We start from the raw sequence: 13,701 nt of genomic DNA on the forward strand, positions 1-13,701 counted from the left end.
TTGCACATAATTGTATGTGTGTGTTTAATGAAACAATATGCATAAAAGTTGAGCATGAGCATGAGATATACTGGATAAAATATAAATTAGGAAAAAGTATTTTTGCCTAGATGGTAATAGCTAACCTTTATAAAATGCTTTATCTGTGTACTGAAGACATGCATTGTCACAGGATACAAGGTTCTGCAGATATGGATCACTTCAGGGAATTCATTCCCTTGAAGTTCATTCTGCATTCAAACCTTAGTGGTCTCATTGTTCCCAATCAGGGTTCAATGTAAGTTAAGTTACCACAAATGTGATTGCCACTGAATATATTTGATATGATGTGGGTGCAAGTTGAGTGCACTGTGTTTACACAGAAATCTTCTTATCTCCCAGGGCAGTGTCAGTTGAGCACATTCAACTCTTGTATGCAGCTCCGTATGAGCAGGCATCAGGCTTACCATAAACGGCCTTTGTAAGGTTCCAGGGAAAAGTTGCCAGCAATGGTATTTTCTAACCATACCATGCTTGGACACGATTCTGATCCTGTGAACGCCTGCTTATAGAACATTCCATTCACATTATTATCTGCTGTAGTCAAAATAGCAACAGTGACTTCTGCAGATAGGGGTGTCATGTAACCTTTGCACCCAAGAAAGTGCCTCAAAAGAACTTTATAATGCTTGAAAGCACTCAGTGTATCAGTTGCTGGCTGCCTCTCAGTAGCATATCCTGTATAGATAAAAACTGAGATTTTTCTCAAGGGTATAAAAGAATTAATATGGCAAACATAACCAGCATACTATATTTGAAGTTGCAAGTTAGTATTATGCAATCAACTTAGCAAGGGATGCTGTTTATGATTCTTTCTCTTTTCTCCAAAACACCCAAATAAAAAATACTCTGGTAAAATCTGTGCGTTAACTTCAATCCAATTTACTTCCTTGAGGGTCAGAATATCTGAATGATTCCCGATTGTTGACACTCTGTTTGAGAGAAACAGTGAAGAGTGTTATTTTCTTGAATTCAAATGCTCTTTGGAAAAAGAATGATGATATACTTCCCTGTGTCATTATTATTCATTTCCCTTTTTTTCTCCCATTTGCCACATTTGCCTTTTGCTCCCTGTATTACTCCTCTCAACTAAGACTTTGCTTCCCTGGGTAGGAGTTTCTGATTTAACTGCACTGTCCATGCACAGAATTGGTAGGAGAAAAACACATTGATTTTCTCCTATTTGCATTCTCAGGAAGAAAGACAAAGATAAAGGAAAATGGAGAAATTACTTCTAGCTAGTACAGCAATACTACTAAATGGTCAGTTTATTCACAAGATACGTTGTCATCACTTTCCAGTCCAACATTCCACTAGGAATACATCCAATCAACACTTCCCAATCCAACATTCCAATCCAACATTCCATTAAAAAATCAAATTCAGAGTAACTGAAATAATGTTCTGAGTGGTAATACCATTCTCACTGGACATGCAAGTATTAGACACAGGCAAGAAATTCACAAGGAGACACGAAACACATAATTTCAGGCTCTGTAGAAGTGACATAGAAATATAAATTCATGAATCATTTCTTTTTAAACACATCATAGTGGTAACTAGTTTTACTGATAACACTATAATTAGTCAACTATTTATTAGTGATAAAAATATAAATTGTTATATTTCTGACAAAATTTCTTAATGCAAAGAATCTTTTTTATGTTGATACAATAATTTCCCTTATACTAATCTCTCTTAAAGAAGTAATTGAAGATTTTTGTCATTTTTGTGTGTTGATAAAATTATTTTGCTTTACCTATATTGTAAAAATATGTTATTAAATAGCTGACACTGACTATTTCTGCCTTCTTAGTAGTAACATAATAAGTCTGTATGGTAGAATAAGTAGTTATTTCAATAAAACAGCACAAAATACAATTCTTTAATAGATTTTGATGGACTTTTTGGTGGAGAAAGATGGGACACCTGGGTGCAAATAACATATAGGCAGTACTAATTTGTTCTGTGTAATAAAATGTGAGGTTTTGAGTGTCAAGAGTACCCAAGAGAAAAAGAAAAAAAGATGAAAGGGAAGGTTGGAAAAATAAAGGGGTGAAAATCAAGAGAGGGAGAGAGAGATACTATATATCTGGTCCGATGGGGGGATGCTGGGATTGCAGGGAGCCTGGGGGAGACAAGATAGAAAGTGAGACAAGTGAGAAAGTCCCCGTTGTGTGAGTTCCTGAGAAAATTTTTTGCAACAATACATAGCATTCAGTTTCAAATAATTTTATCTGCCGTTATGTAATCCTCATCTCTGTCTCTACTCCCTAAACAGAAATCACCAACATAGAATAATAGTGTGCTGCCGATGCTCTGGAGAGTGAGATTGCTTTCTTCAGGTTTGGGGAAATGTGTGGAAAGTACAAGGTTGGTTACTGAGGGCAAGAGATCACTGAAATTGAGAGACTAGAGGGAAAAATAGATGACATGACATGAGAAAACACGTCAATGTAAGACCCAGGAACAAACCAAAATCTTGAGGAGTATGTTGTAATTCCCACATTATTTGACACAGAGACTTAGGAAGCTTATATTTTTTGTTATTTGTTCATTTGATTCTAATATTAATGAGAAATAAGGAGGCATCTATGTCACATTATGCTAATAATTTGAAAAACACCTAAATATTTAAACACTTGAAAAATGTAAAATTGATTATCAGAGTTTTATAGGATTCAGTAATAGACATTCATATATTTATATGTAGTTAATAACATGAAAAAAGCTCAAAAATCACTAGTGGGGGAAAAAGGCAAAAATAAAAATATGTATTTTATCCAGAGAGAAATTGCACAAACTGCACATTATTTTTTTCTAAAAGACTATGGGAAAATGTGCAAAAATGTTAGTCAGTGCGTATCTATGGGTAGAGGCATTATGAGAGGAATTGTTTTAATGCCTTCCTGAATACATCTATTTTTCTATATAATAGATGTATTCTTGCTATAATCAGAAAAATGTCATTAAGAAACTCAAATTTATCAGTTTGTTCTCATCCCATGCCAAAAAGAAAACTATTTTTTTTTTTTTTTTTGGTAACTGATGCTATTTGTATATTTAAGTCATACTTAACCTGTATAAGACTTTAAAAGGAAAAAAAGTAGGAGAGGAATAGTTGAATTTGGGTTGAAAAGAAAAAATCCTATGGTTTATCAGACATGGTAAAAAGCCAGAGTGAGGCTTAAAACTTTCAACAGCAGAGAATGAGATATTGAAATTTTGGAAAGTAATGGAAATTTTGCAAAATTACCACTGGCATTACAGCATCAAACTATCTATAAAAGCTGGGTCATTTTAAGATGTTTCTAATTTGCTCTATGGGGTATTTCTTTTCAATGGGAAATCAACTTGGAATTTAAAATTGAAGCCAATGAGAAACTAGGTTAATTTCATGCAATTCAACTCTTGAGTCAATTTTTCTGACTCACATTGAGTCCATAAATATGTATTAATTAACATTCTGTTAATACAATAGAACTTGTTATAGTCAAATTATCGAAGCTCAGATTTGCAAAACTGTTTCTATTATCCACCTTAAAACCTACAGTGAGAAATAACTTCACTTTTCGTGTTCTTTACATGAAAAGTGGAGAATAATGCCATCTATCCAATTTTCAAGATTCCTTGCTGTAAAGATAATGCTTTTGTTTTCCAATCACTGCCTCTCCAACTGGTAGGTAGTAGAAACAGAAAACACGCAAACTTGAAATTGACATGCTTTGCAGAATCTGAGATGGAATGTTTCTCTGCCTATCAGTTCAGGCAGAACATATAATTATTTTCACATCTCACAGGAGTAGTCCTTTCAGCATTAGATTTTCTTAATGCTCTGAGTCGGCAATGACAGGGAGAAAAAGAAAAAGAAGGAAAAAACACATTTGGGGACTGTCATTTGCAGCCAGTTCTTTGAAACTAATTTTGGAATGACTTTTAAATTCTGCAAAACATTTATCAGGCAATTCTCTTGATGTAGAAAACAGTTATTTCTCAGTTAAATTTGCCATAAAGTTTTCCCAACTCTTTGTCTTCTTTTTGACAGGCTATTCTCAGGAATGTCATCACTGCAGGGAAGGTAGAAGTGTGACTGCTGTTGTAGGCAGACTTTGTTAATGCATTCTTGTGCAATTCCACATTGTGAGGTATTTAGGTATGGCTGTGGCATAAATACTTATATGGATAGAAATGACATCAGTATTACAATCTTTAGGACTCAATTTGCAAACTGGAAAATGACTGCCATTTGGATCTCATGAAAACTCTTCTATCTTTTAGCAATACAGTTCATGATTTCATTCTATAGATAATTCAATATAAAATGTCTTGTTAACAGGAGGCAGGGGAGTTAATACCATTGAACTGAAACTACTGTAAGGCGTTAGGATGTATAATGAAACTTAGGTAAATTAAACGGAGCTCTAGTAAAACCGTTGCCCGATCACACCTCTCACTCTAATCCATTCATCTAACATTTGCTACAAATTAAAAACTTAGAAAAAATTTTTACTGTAGGTCACCCAGCAGGGAAATAGCAAGGTTATTTCTTTTGTGTCCTGAAGGGAGATACATACTGAATAGGCTCTAGAAATGTAAAAGAGAATTTTACTGACAATGATGTAAGCTCTCAATATCCTATATCCCTGAGACTTTCCATAGAGTCTCATAGATGTTAAACAAAAAATGAAGCAGACTGATAAAACTCTTGGCATAATTCTCTCTGAAGATGAGCCCTGAAAGCTTATTTTAAAGCAAATTCTGTCAGCTCTGAGAACCACTGCATACTAAACTAAAACAGTAATTATTCTACAAACATTGCTAAGGATTAAATTAGATGCAATCACGGGAGACCTCAAATATATCATTTTTTAAAACATCATCTTTCTGTTCTGTTTTCACTGAAATTAGAAAGAATAAAGTTAACAATTACTGAGTGCTCGCCACTATGTCAAGAATCTAGCCCTAAAAATTTAGCATTAGACACAGTATCATTCACAATCTGCAGTCAGTCTATTACTTGAATTGATTTCCTACCACCTTTCTTCTCTTCTCCCTCAACCTCTTCCCATGGCTTCTATTCAAAATGAGATGACTCTATGCCCTACCATAATTCCATGTATTCGTGTCCGTCTTACCTCTACTTGTACAATCCTTTTTAACCTTAAAAATGATGGATTGCTGCTTTTTCTTTAGGATTCAGTTCTGCAAAATCTCCCCTGACACCACAAGATAGCCATCTCTTCCCTGTTTGCACTACAGCATTTTACATAGTATTCTCCTGGGATGGGAGTCATCCTAAATACCCTTTTTATGGGAAATGTCATGTTCCTATCAGAGATGAATATAAGATAATAAATTCCTGCTCTTAAGGTCACCCACTTCACTTGCACTTCTAAGCTGTTGACATAACTTTGTCTTATTATCTTCTACACCCCCTTGATGACACAATACAGGAAAAGAGGAGTTAAGGTAAATTATATTACATATCTTTTGTCATTTTTTTCCTATAGACCCTGCCTGTCCTAGATCATCTGCACCCCCATGCCCCTCACTAGCAAGAAAAAAGTTTCAGTGACAGGACAGACCATATGATACAACTGGAGATGAACATGGCACAGGAAGGTTACATCATAAAATTCAAGTTTTGGGAATAGGACACCTAGTTTTGCAGCTTGGGCACCGCTGCAAGCCTTCTGGAAAGAAAGTGCAATACAGAAGTAAGAAACTATGCATAAAATTAAAACCTGGACCAGGAGACTACATGACCCTTCTCACATAGATAAAGAATTCTGTGATAGGAGTTAAGTATCGAATAGCAGAACACCACAAATGGCTGCAGTTCAGCTGCAGCATTTTGATGAGAGAAAGCAGCCCTGAGATTGTGAACTTTTCACATCCTCTGTGGACATATATTGTGCTACAATGTAATTATTTTTTGATAAGTCTTCTATAAACAATTCTGAATTTTTAGAATTATAAATACAATGTAATTTTTAAAATTCTGTATCACCAACACATCAAACAATAACTGACATAAAATATTTTAGTGGACTTTTGTTGGAATAATTAAAACAGGAACAAAGTCGGATTTTGCAATTAGATATCCAGCAATTATCTAATGAGCAATTCACAGCAATTCAGACTTCTTTTCATCATAAAGTGGAGGGAAAATGGAAATAAAAATAAAATTTCTAACCCCAACTTTAGAAAAATTATTTTGAAATGTGTTGAAAAATAAAAGTTAGAATGAAATTTCCACAGTAGCAGAGTTTATGAAATTAATACAGAAAGCCAACCAAAAGTTCATCATATATGCATTTATTGTTTTGATATATATTTATTGAGAATCTATTTTTATTGAAAAAATCAAGCTTTAAATAAATATTTTGTATTTCTCAAATGAGTACCATATTTAATCAGTTATTTCTATACTTCTTACAGAAAATGATAAATATTGTTAATTTAAAAAGTGCATCTGCAAGATACACATTATAATCTTATTTTACAAATACCTAGTTCTCAATATATACAACATATTATAGATGATCCTATAAATCTAGTTATAAAATATATGGTAGACTATGTGTGTGGCTCACACCTGTAATTGCAGTACTTTGGGAGGTCAAGGCGGGAGGATTGCTTGAAGCCAGAAGTTAGAATAAAATATATAGCATGTGATATATAATTTCACAAATACACATATTTTAAATATATACAAAACATTCTGAAATATAAGTAAATACCTCCTATTTTTCTTCTTAGCCATTTTCCCTTTTTTGTATTACTTTCTCTTTTCATCCCCTCAAAGGAGTGATATGCCAGAGTACAAAGAAGAAATGAAGTCATTATCATGATTTAAGTCTTTAAAGTGAAATATCACAGGGCTCATTTATTTAGTCAAAAGAGTTGATGTTTTAAAGAGGGAGAAATTTCATTCCCCTTCCTGTTCCTCAAATTTAGGTTTGGAGAAGAGAGAGAATTGCTAGAACATAGCAATTCTCAAACAATTCTATCCCTTCTCCAAACCTGTTTTAGAATTACTAGAATGTAGATCTGTACAAATATATCCTAAAGTTCCTGTGCTTTTAATTTTTTTTCCCAGCTCTTTGGAGAGTATCTAGGCATGGAGATTTTAATGACCCAGAGCAGTAGAAGACATAGTTGAATTATTTCATTGTCCTCAAACATCATGCATAGGTGTCTACTGGAGACATCACATACCAAGTGGTTTTTCTTGATCAACGTCTGAAACCAGGACATGACAACCAGTATTGCTCAACACTTGCAGGCATGGAAATGAGATGATGGGAAATGGATAACACCCACACGCAGAGTTTGGTTCTATATAAACCTTCAAGTGTTCAGATTTGACTTCAGAGAAAAGAGTGTTGGGTTAAATTAAGTCTCAGCCACTCCAGCAGCAAAGAGTTGTAAATTTATGGTGAGCCCTCTTCTACCTTATCTAGCAGGTATAAAGACAATGTAACTAAAATTGTCACTTATTTATCTGGCTTCTCTTTGTCATAGTAGGTAAGCAATCACTTTCTTCCATATTATTGTTTAATATCTATAGTCGCTGAAAAAAGGTAAGCTACTTTTGGTGGTTCAGTAAATGACACTCAAATTTACCCTGCCCACACCTATTCTGAATGTGCCTGATTCTGCTCCTCAAGAGAGTATGGACATGGCTGAGAATCTGTATTGATGCTGCTTAGATTCATTAAATTCACAGTAATCTCTTCTCCAGTCTTCAGAAGATGCTCAAAAACCTGGCTGATGAGGTCCTCCAATTTTTAACATTGTTAATAGTTTATTCTAAACTACGTAAGAATTCAACCATAGCCAATAATTTTCCTTTATTTGAGAGAAATAATAGCCCCAAAGGCTGGGCCTTTAAGAAGTTTTAAATTACATTTCTTCCTCTGAATCTCTTGCAAGCTCTTGTGGCTGTACTCTGGCCCAGGGGCTTTCAAAGATTTTGCTGTGACTCTACAAAAAAGTATATTCAATAGGTACCAAAAATAATAAAATCATAAAACTGCATCTTTACTATAAGTGTGGTATACTCTAACAATTTTTCTTTGTATTCTATTCCATTCTGATTTTTATATCATTTAAAAATACTGGTTATGACTAGACTGACCATAATGAGTATATCTAGGAAAATCAGGCTTATCTTTGTTAATTCCACATAATTATTTGTACCATTTACGTTTCTCTGTAAAATGTTTCATGTTGTAAAATAAATTATTTGGTTATCCCAGTTGAAATTCACTAAATTGATTTCGCAGCCTACTAACAGTTGTAATTCAAATATTTAGGTATCTGTCTTCTGAATTAGACATTTGTTTCTCCAAAAGCATCTCCAGCTTTTCATAGTTTGTCATCCTCCCCCATAGACTGAATTTGTTTTGCAATTTTCTGAAATCTTAACCTGTTTCTTGGTGATGTGCACAGGACTGGGCTCTAAGCATTTTCTTGATACCATATGATTCTTACAAACTCAGATACAAGTGTCATTAAATTGTCAGAATGTATACAAATTTTACCTCTTCATTTTTAAAATAATTAAATGATTTAGGAATGAGGTATTAAAAATCACCTTATACATCTTATAATTTCTTTGCTTTACTTTTGAAATTTCTTTGAAATTCATCTCTTTCATAAAGTTACAAAATTTGAAATTTCTTTCCTTAGGTAAATGCTATACAAGTGCCAGCTAGATAAATCCCCATTCACAAACTTACAGCCCTTTCTACTCATTTGCCTTTATTGTTGGGTCTAATTTGGATGATACTTTTGGCCTTTGCTGTATAGGCAGAAGTCATCACAAATAAAAGTTGTCTTTTTCTAACTATTCTTTCTTTATTACTCTCCTCTTTTTGCTTCATTCAGTTTTCTCCTTTCTCTGATAAATAAGACAAAAGTTGCAAAAGGCATTGCTTGTATTTTTGATTCTAGTATGGCAAACATCAAGAGGAAGATCTACATTGCTAGAAGTGAGTGACCAGAAGATGAAATGACTGTTATTTTCTGGTAAGGTTTGGACTATCCAAGTATTTGAAATATCCAGCATACCCCTAGATAACTTATTGTATAAAACAAATAATTATATATTATTTATTTTAATATAAATAGTAAATAAATATAGATTTAATATTTTAATATAAATATTAAATCAATATTATGAAAAATATTGTTTATTATTTATTTTAAATATCTAGCATACCCCTAGATAACTTACTGTCTAAAATAAATAGCTATTTAACTATTGCTTGAAGCCACTATTGTAGGATTTAATGTTATTTGCAGGATATAAAATCCTGATATGTATTTTGATGCCAGAAGTGACTGTTGCAAGTAACAGAACCTAAAATGTGATTTATTTGACTGGTTAGGTAAGGAACTGTAGAGTGAGTATCCTAAATCCTCAGGCTGAGAGATAAGAGACCCGTTTGTAGAAGTGACAAAATATTTGGTAAAATATTTGATTGCTATACCCTGTGAAACAGAATACTTTTCTTCTATGATGTTAGGGGAAATTGGTGTGTATCTTATTCCAGGAAAATCCTTATGAGAGAACAATGAATTCAAGCCAGAGTCAACCATATATATATATAAAAATATATATATAAATATATATATATTATATATATAATATATATACACACACACATACATACACACACACATGTATATTATACACTATAAAGCCACTTTAAATATACATATGTGTATATGTGTGTAAAGTATATTAGCCATTTTATATATACATATGTGTCTTCCCTCATTAAATAATAATTTATACATATTTTAAGACCAGAATAATTGTCCACTGGTATTCTTCAAATCAACCGAGACTATTACATTGGAATCAACTGACATGAATTGACGTAGTTCTTAACGAGAATAAACAATGTAAAATGATGAAAATCTTGAAAAGTCACTCCAAATGTGATTTGTACAACCTAAAAGTACACTTCTTTTTTATTCATATTCTCCGTACTTCTGTTCGTGGTTTTGCTCCAGAAAGTCACAGAAGAAAAGTTTCACAACAGGGAGAGGAATGCTGATAAGGCTGATAAGGCTAAGTTTCAGAAAGTGTTTCCCAGAACCACTCCTAATAAAGACATTTTGGGGAAAGCTTTAATCTTACTAATATGGTATGACTCTGTGTTCCAACCCAAATCTCATATTGAATTGTGATTTTGAGTGTGGGAGGTGATTACATCTTGGGGGTGGATTTCTCCCTTGCTGTTCTCATGATAATGAGTGAATTTTCATGAGATCTGGTTGTTTACAAGTGTGTAGCATTTCTCATTCTCTCTCTCTCTCTCACCTGCCACCATCTGAAGATGTGCTTGCTTCCCCTTTGCCTTCCACCATGATTGTCAGGTTTCTAAGGCCTCCCAAGTCACGCCTTCTGTGCAGCCTGTGGAACTGTGAATCAATTCAATCTCTTTTCTTTATTAATTACAGTCCCAGGTAGTTCTTTAAAGTAATGTGAGGATGGACTAATACAGAAAATTGGTACCAGAGAAGTGAAGCATTGCTATAATGATATCTGAAAATGTGGAAGCAGCTTTGGAGCTGGGTAACAGGCAGAGGTTAGAACAGTTTGGAGGGCTCAGAAGAAGACAGGAAGATGAGGGAAAGTTTGGACCCTCCTAGAGTTTTGGTGAATGGTTGTGATCAAAGTGCCGTTAGTGATATGGACAGTGAAGTCAGGCTGTGGTTGTCTTGGATGAAGATGTGGAACTTATTGGGAACTGAAGTAAAGTTCTCTCTCTGCTAAGTAAACTCTTAGCAGAGAGACTGGCAGCATTGTGCCCATGCTCTAGAGATTTGTGAAGTTTTGAACTTGGGAGAGAACTAGAGGAAGAAATTTCTTTCTTTCTTTGTTTTTTTTTTTTGTTTTGAGACGGAGTTTCACTCTTGTTGCCCAGACCAGAGTGAAATGGCATGATCTTGGCTCACTGCAACCTCCGCCTCCCAGGTTCAAGCGATTCTCCTGCCTCAGCCTCCTGAGTAGCTGGGATTACAGGCATGCACCACCATGCCCAGCTAATTTTGTACTTTTAGTAGAGACGGGGTATCTCCATGTTGGTCAGGCTGACCTCGAACTCCTGACCTCAGGTGATCCACCTGCCTTGGCCTCCCAAAGTGCTGGTATTACAGACATGAGCCACCGTGCCCACCCTGGCAGAATAAATTTCTAAGCAACAAAGTATTAAAGATGTGAAATGGCTGCCTCTAATTGTGTATGCTCATATGTGTACACAAAGAGATGATCTTAAACTGGAACTTATATTTGAAAGGGAAGCAGAACATAAAAGTTTGGAAAATTTGCAGCCTGACCAACTGGTAGAAAAGAAAAACTTGTTTTCCAGGGAGAAATTCAAGCCAGCTATATAAATTTGCATAAGAAAAGAGGAGCTGAATGTTAACAGCCAAGTCAATGGGGATAATGCCTCCGGGGCATGTCATAGACCTTCATGGTAGCCCCTCCTAGAAGAGGCCTAGAGGCCTAAGAAGAAAAAATAATTTCATGGGCCAGGCCAAGGGCCCCACTGCTTTTTGCAGCCTTGGGACACGGTGCCCTGCTTCCCAGCCACTCCAGCTCCAGCCATGGCTAAAAGGGGCCACGGTACATTTTGGACCATTGTTTCAGAGGTTGCAAGCCCCAAGTCATGGCAGCTTCCACATGGTGTTGCTTTTGTGGGTGCACAGAAGTCAGGAATTGGGGTTTGGGAGACTCTGCCTAGATTTCAGAGGATGTAAGGAAATGCCTGGATGTCTAGAAAGAAGTCTTCTGCAGGAATGGGGTCCTCATGGAGAACCTCTACTAGGGCAGTGCAAAGGGGAAATGTGGGATTGGATCCCCCACACAGAGTTTCCAGTGGGCCACTGTCTAATGGTGCTGTGAGAAGAGGGTCACTGTCCTCCAGACTCCAGAATGGCAGATCCACCGACAGCTTGCACCATACACCTGGAAAAGCCGCAGGCACTCAATGCCAGCATGGGAAAGTGGCCATGGGGAGCTGTATCCTGTAAAGCCATATGGGTGCAGCTTCCCAAGGCCTTGGGAGTCCATCCCTTGCATCAGCGTGCCCTGAATGTGAGACATGGAGTTAAATGAGATTATTTTGGAGTTCGGAGCTTTAAGATTTAATGACTGCCCTGCTAGGTTTCAGATCTGCATAAGACCTGTAGCCCCTTTGTTTTGGCTGACTTCTATTTGGGATTGGGGCATTTACCCAACGCCTGTACCCCCATTCTATCTTGGAAGCAACTACCTTGTTTTTGATTTTACAGGCTCATAGGTGGAACGGACTTTCCATGAGACTTTTGACTTGGACTTTTGAGTTAATGGTGGAATGAGTTAAGACTTTGGGGGACATTTTTGGAAGGCATGATCATGTTTTGAAATGTGAGAAGGACATGGGGTTTGGGAGGGGCTAGAAGTGTAATGATATAGATTAGCTCTTTGATCCCACCTAATGTTGAACTGTGATCCCGAGTACTGGAGCTGGGGCTTGGTGAGAGGTGATGGATCATACAGATTTTGTCATTGCTGTTCTCGTGAGATTGAGTGATGTCTCATGAGATCTGGTTGTTTAAAAGTGTATAGCACTTCCCTCTTTTCTCTCTCTTCTGCCACGATGTGAATATGTTCTTGCTTCCCCTTCACCCTTCTGCCATAATTGTAAATTTCTGGAGGCCTCCCAGCCATGCTTCCTATACAGCCTGTAGAACTGTGAGTCAATTAAACTTTTATTCTTTATAAATTACCCAGTCTCGGGTAGGTTTTTATAGCAATGTGAGAACAGACTAATACATTTACCAAACAGCACTGATTTTCTGTGTTATTGTAAAGCAGCTCTAAGAACAGAAACTCCAGTTCTTGATGGAGGGTAGAGTGAGTATTACTTTAAGGAGAACACTAAGATTTATGATTTGGCCATAGAAGATACAGAGCCCTTTTCTTGAAAGAATGTCTAAAGTTTCTAAGACTAGATTGAATGATGTCCCGCTGAGAGGTAAAGTGATTCATATATATCTATATGCATATTCTCTAAAAGTAGTACTCTGGAAATGTGAGAAAGATTGAGAAAAGAGCTATCTCGGTTATGTAAGTAGAGAAGTTTAGTTAATAATGGAGACTCTTCTAAGGAACTGTATCAGAGACCTAAAATATAAGGAGAAAGAAACAGAATCAGCATACACAGATTACAGGAGATGAGAACGGAGAAAGTAAAATAGAGACTTTCATTTTTGGTCCTGTAGAATGAAACCGTGTATGCCATGGCTTTTTTACTGTATCCAAAAATGAAATATTACAGGAGTTTAAAGAAAACTCTCCTATATCAGGAAACCAGTGTCATAAAGAAGACATTCTAAGGATGCAGAGTGCATGAGTGGAGACTAAGATGGAACAACAAACCCTTGATTGTGTGGAAAATATACCCGGCATTCATCAGTAATAAAAAAACACAGCAAAATCATCACCAGTACTCTTTCTGGGACTCCTAATGAAGATGCACTCATCTTCCATGCCCACTCTGCTCTGAGCCCAGGAGGTTGACCTACAGTTTTAACTTTGGTTGGTTTACCGGGTGCAGTCACCGGCAAGAGACTGGAAAGCTACAGGACAGAGTGGTT

At 35.9% G+C, this 13,701-nt stretch overlaps 1 protein-coding gene across 1 annotated transcript in view; it reads right to left on the reverse strand.

Moving 5' to 3' along the window:
• Nucleotides 1–852: 852 nt before the first annotated feature.
• LOC139358300 (cytochrome c oxidase subunit 8C, mitochondrial-like) overlaps nt 853–13,701 on the reverse strand; it is a 215,607-nt gene continuing 202,758 nt past the window's right edge. The window contains exon 3 of the transcript XR_011613053.1: nt 853–971. The gene's annotated coding sequence lies outside the window, so the exon portion shown is untranslated. The remainder of the gene's footprint in view (nt 972–13,701) is intronic.

Source organism: Macaca nemestrina, chromosome 14, assembly GCF_043159975.1.
Source record: "Macaca nemestrina isolate mMacNem1 chromosome 14, mMacNem.hap1, whole genome shotgun sequence".
Classification (NCBI taxonomy): domain Eukaryota; kingdom Metazoa; phylum Chordata; class Mammalia; order Primates; family Cercopithecidae; genus Macaca; species Macaca nemestrina.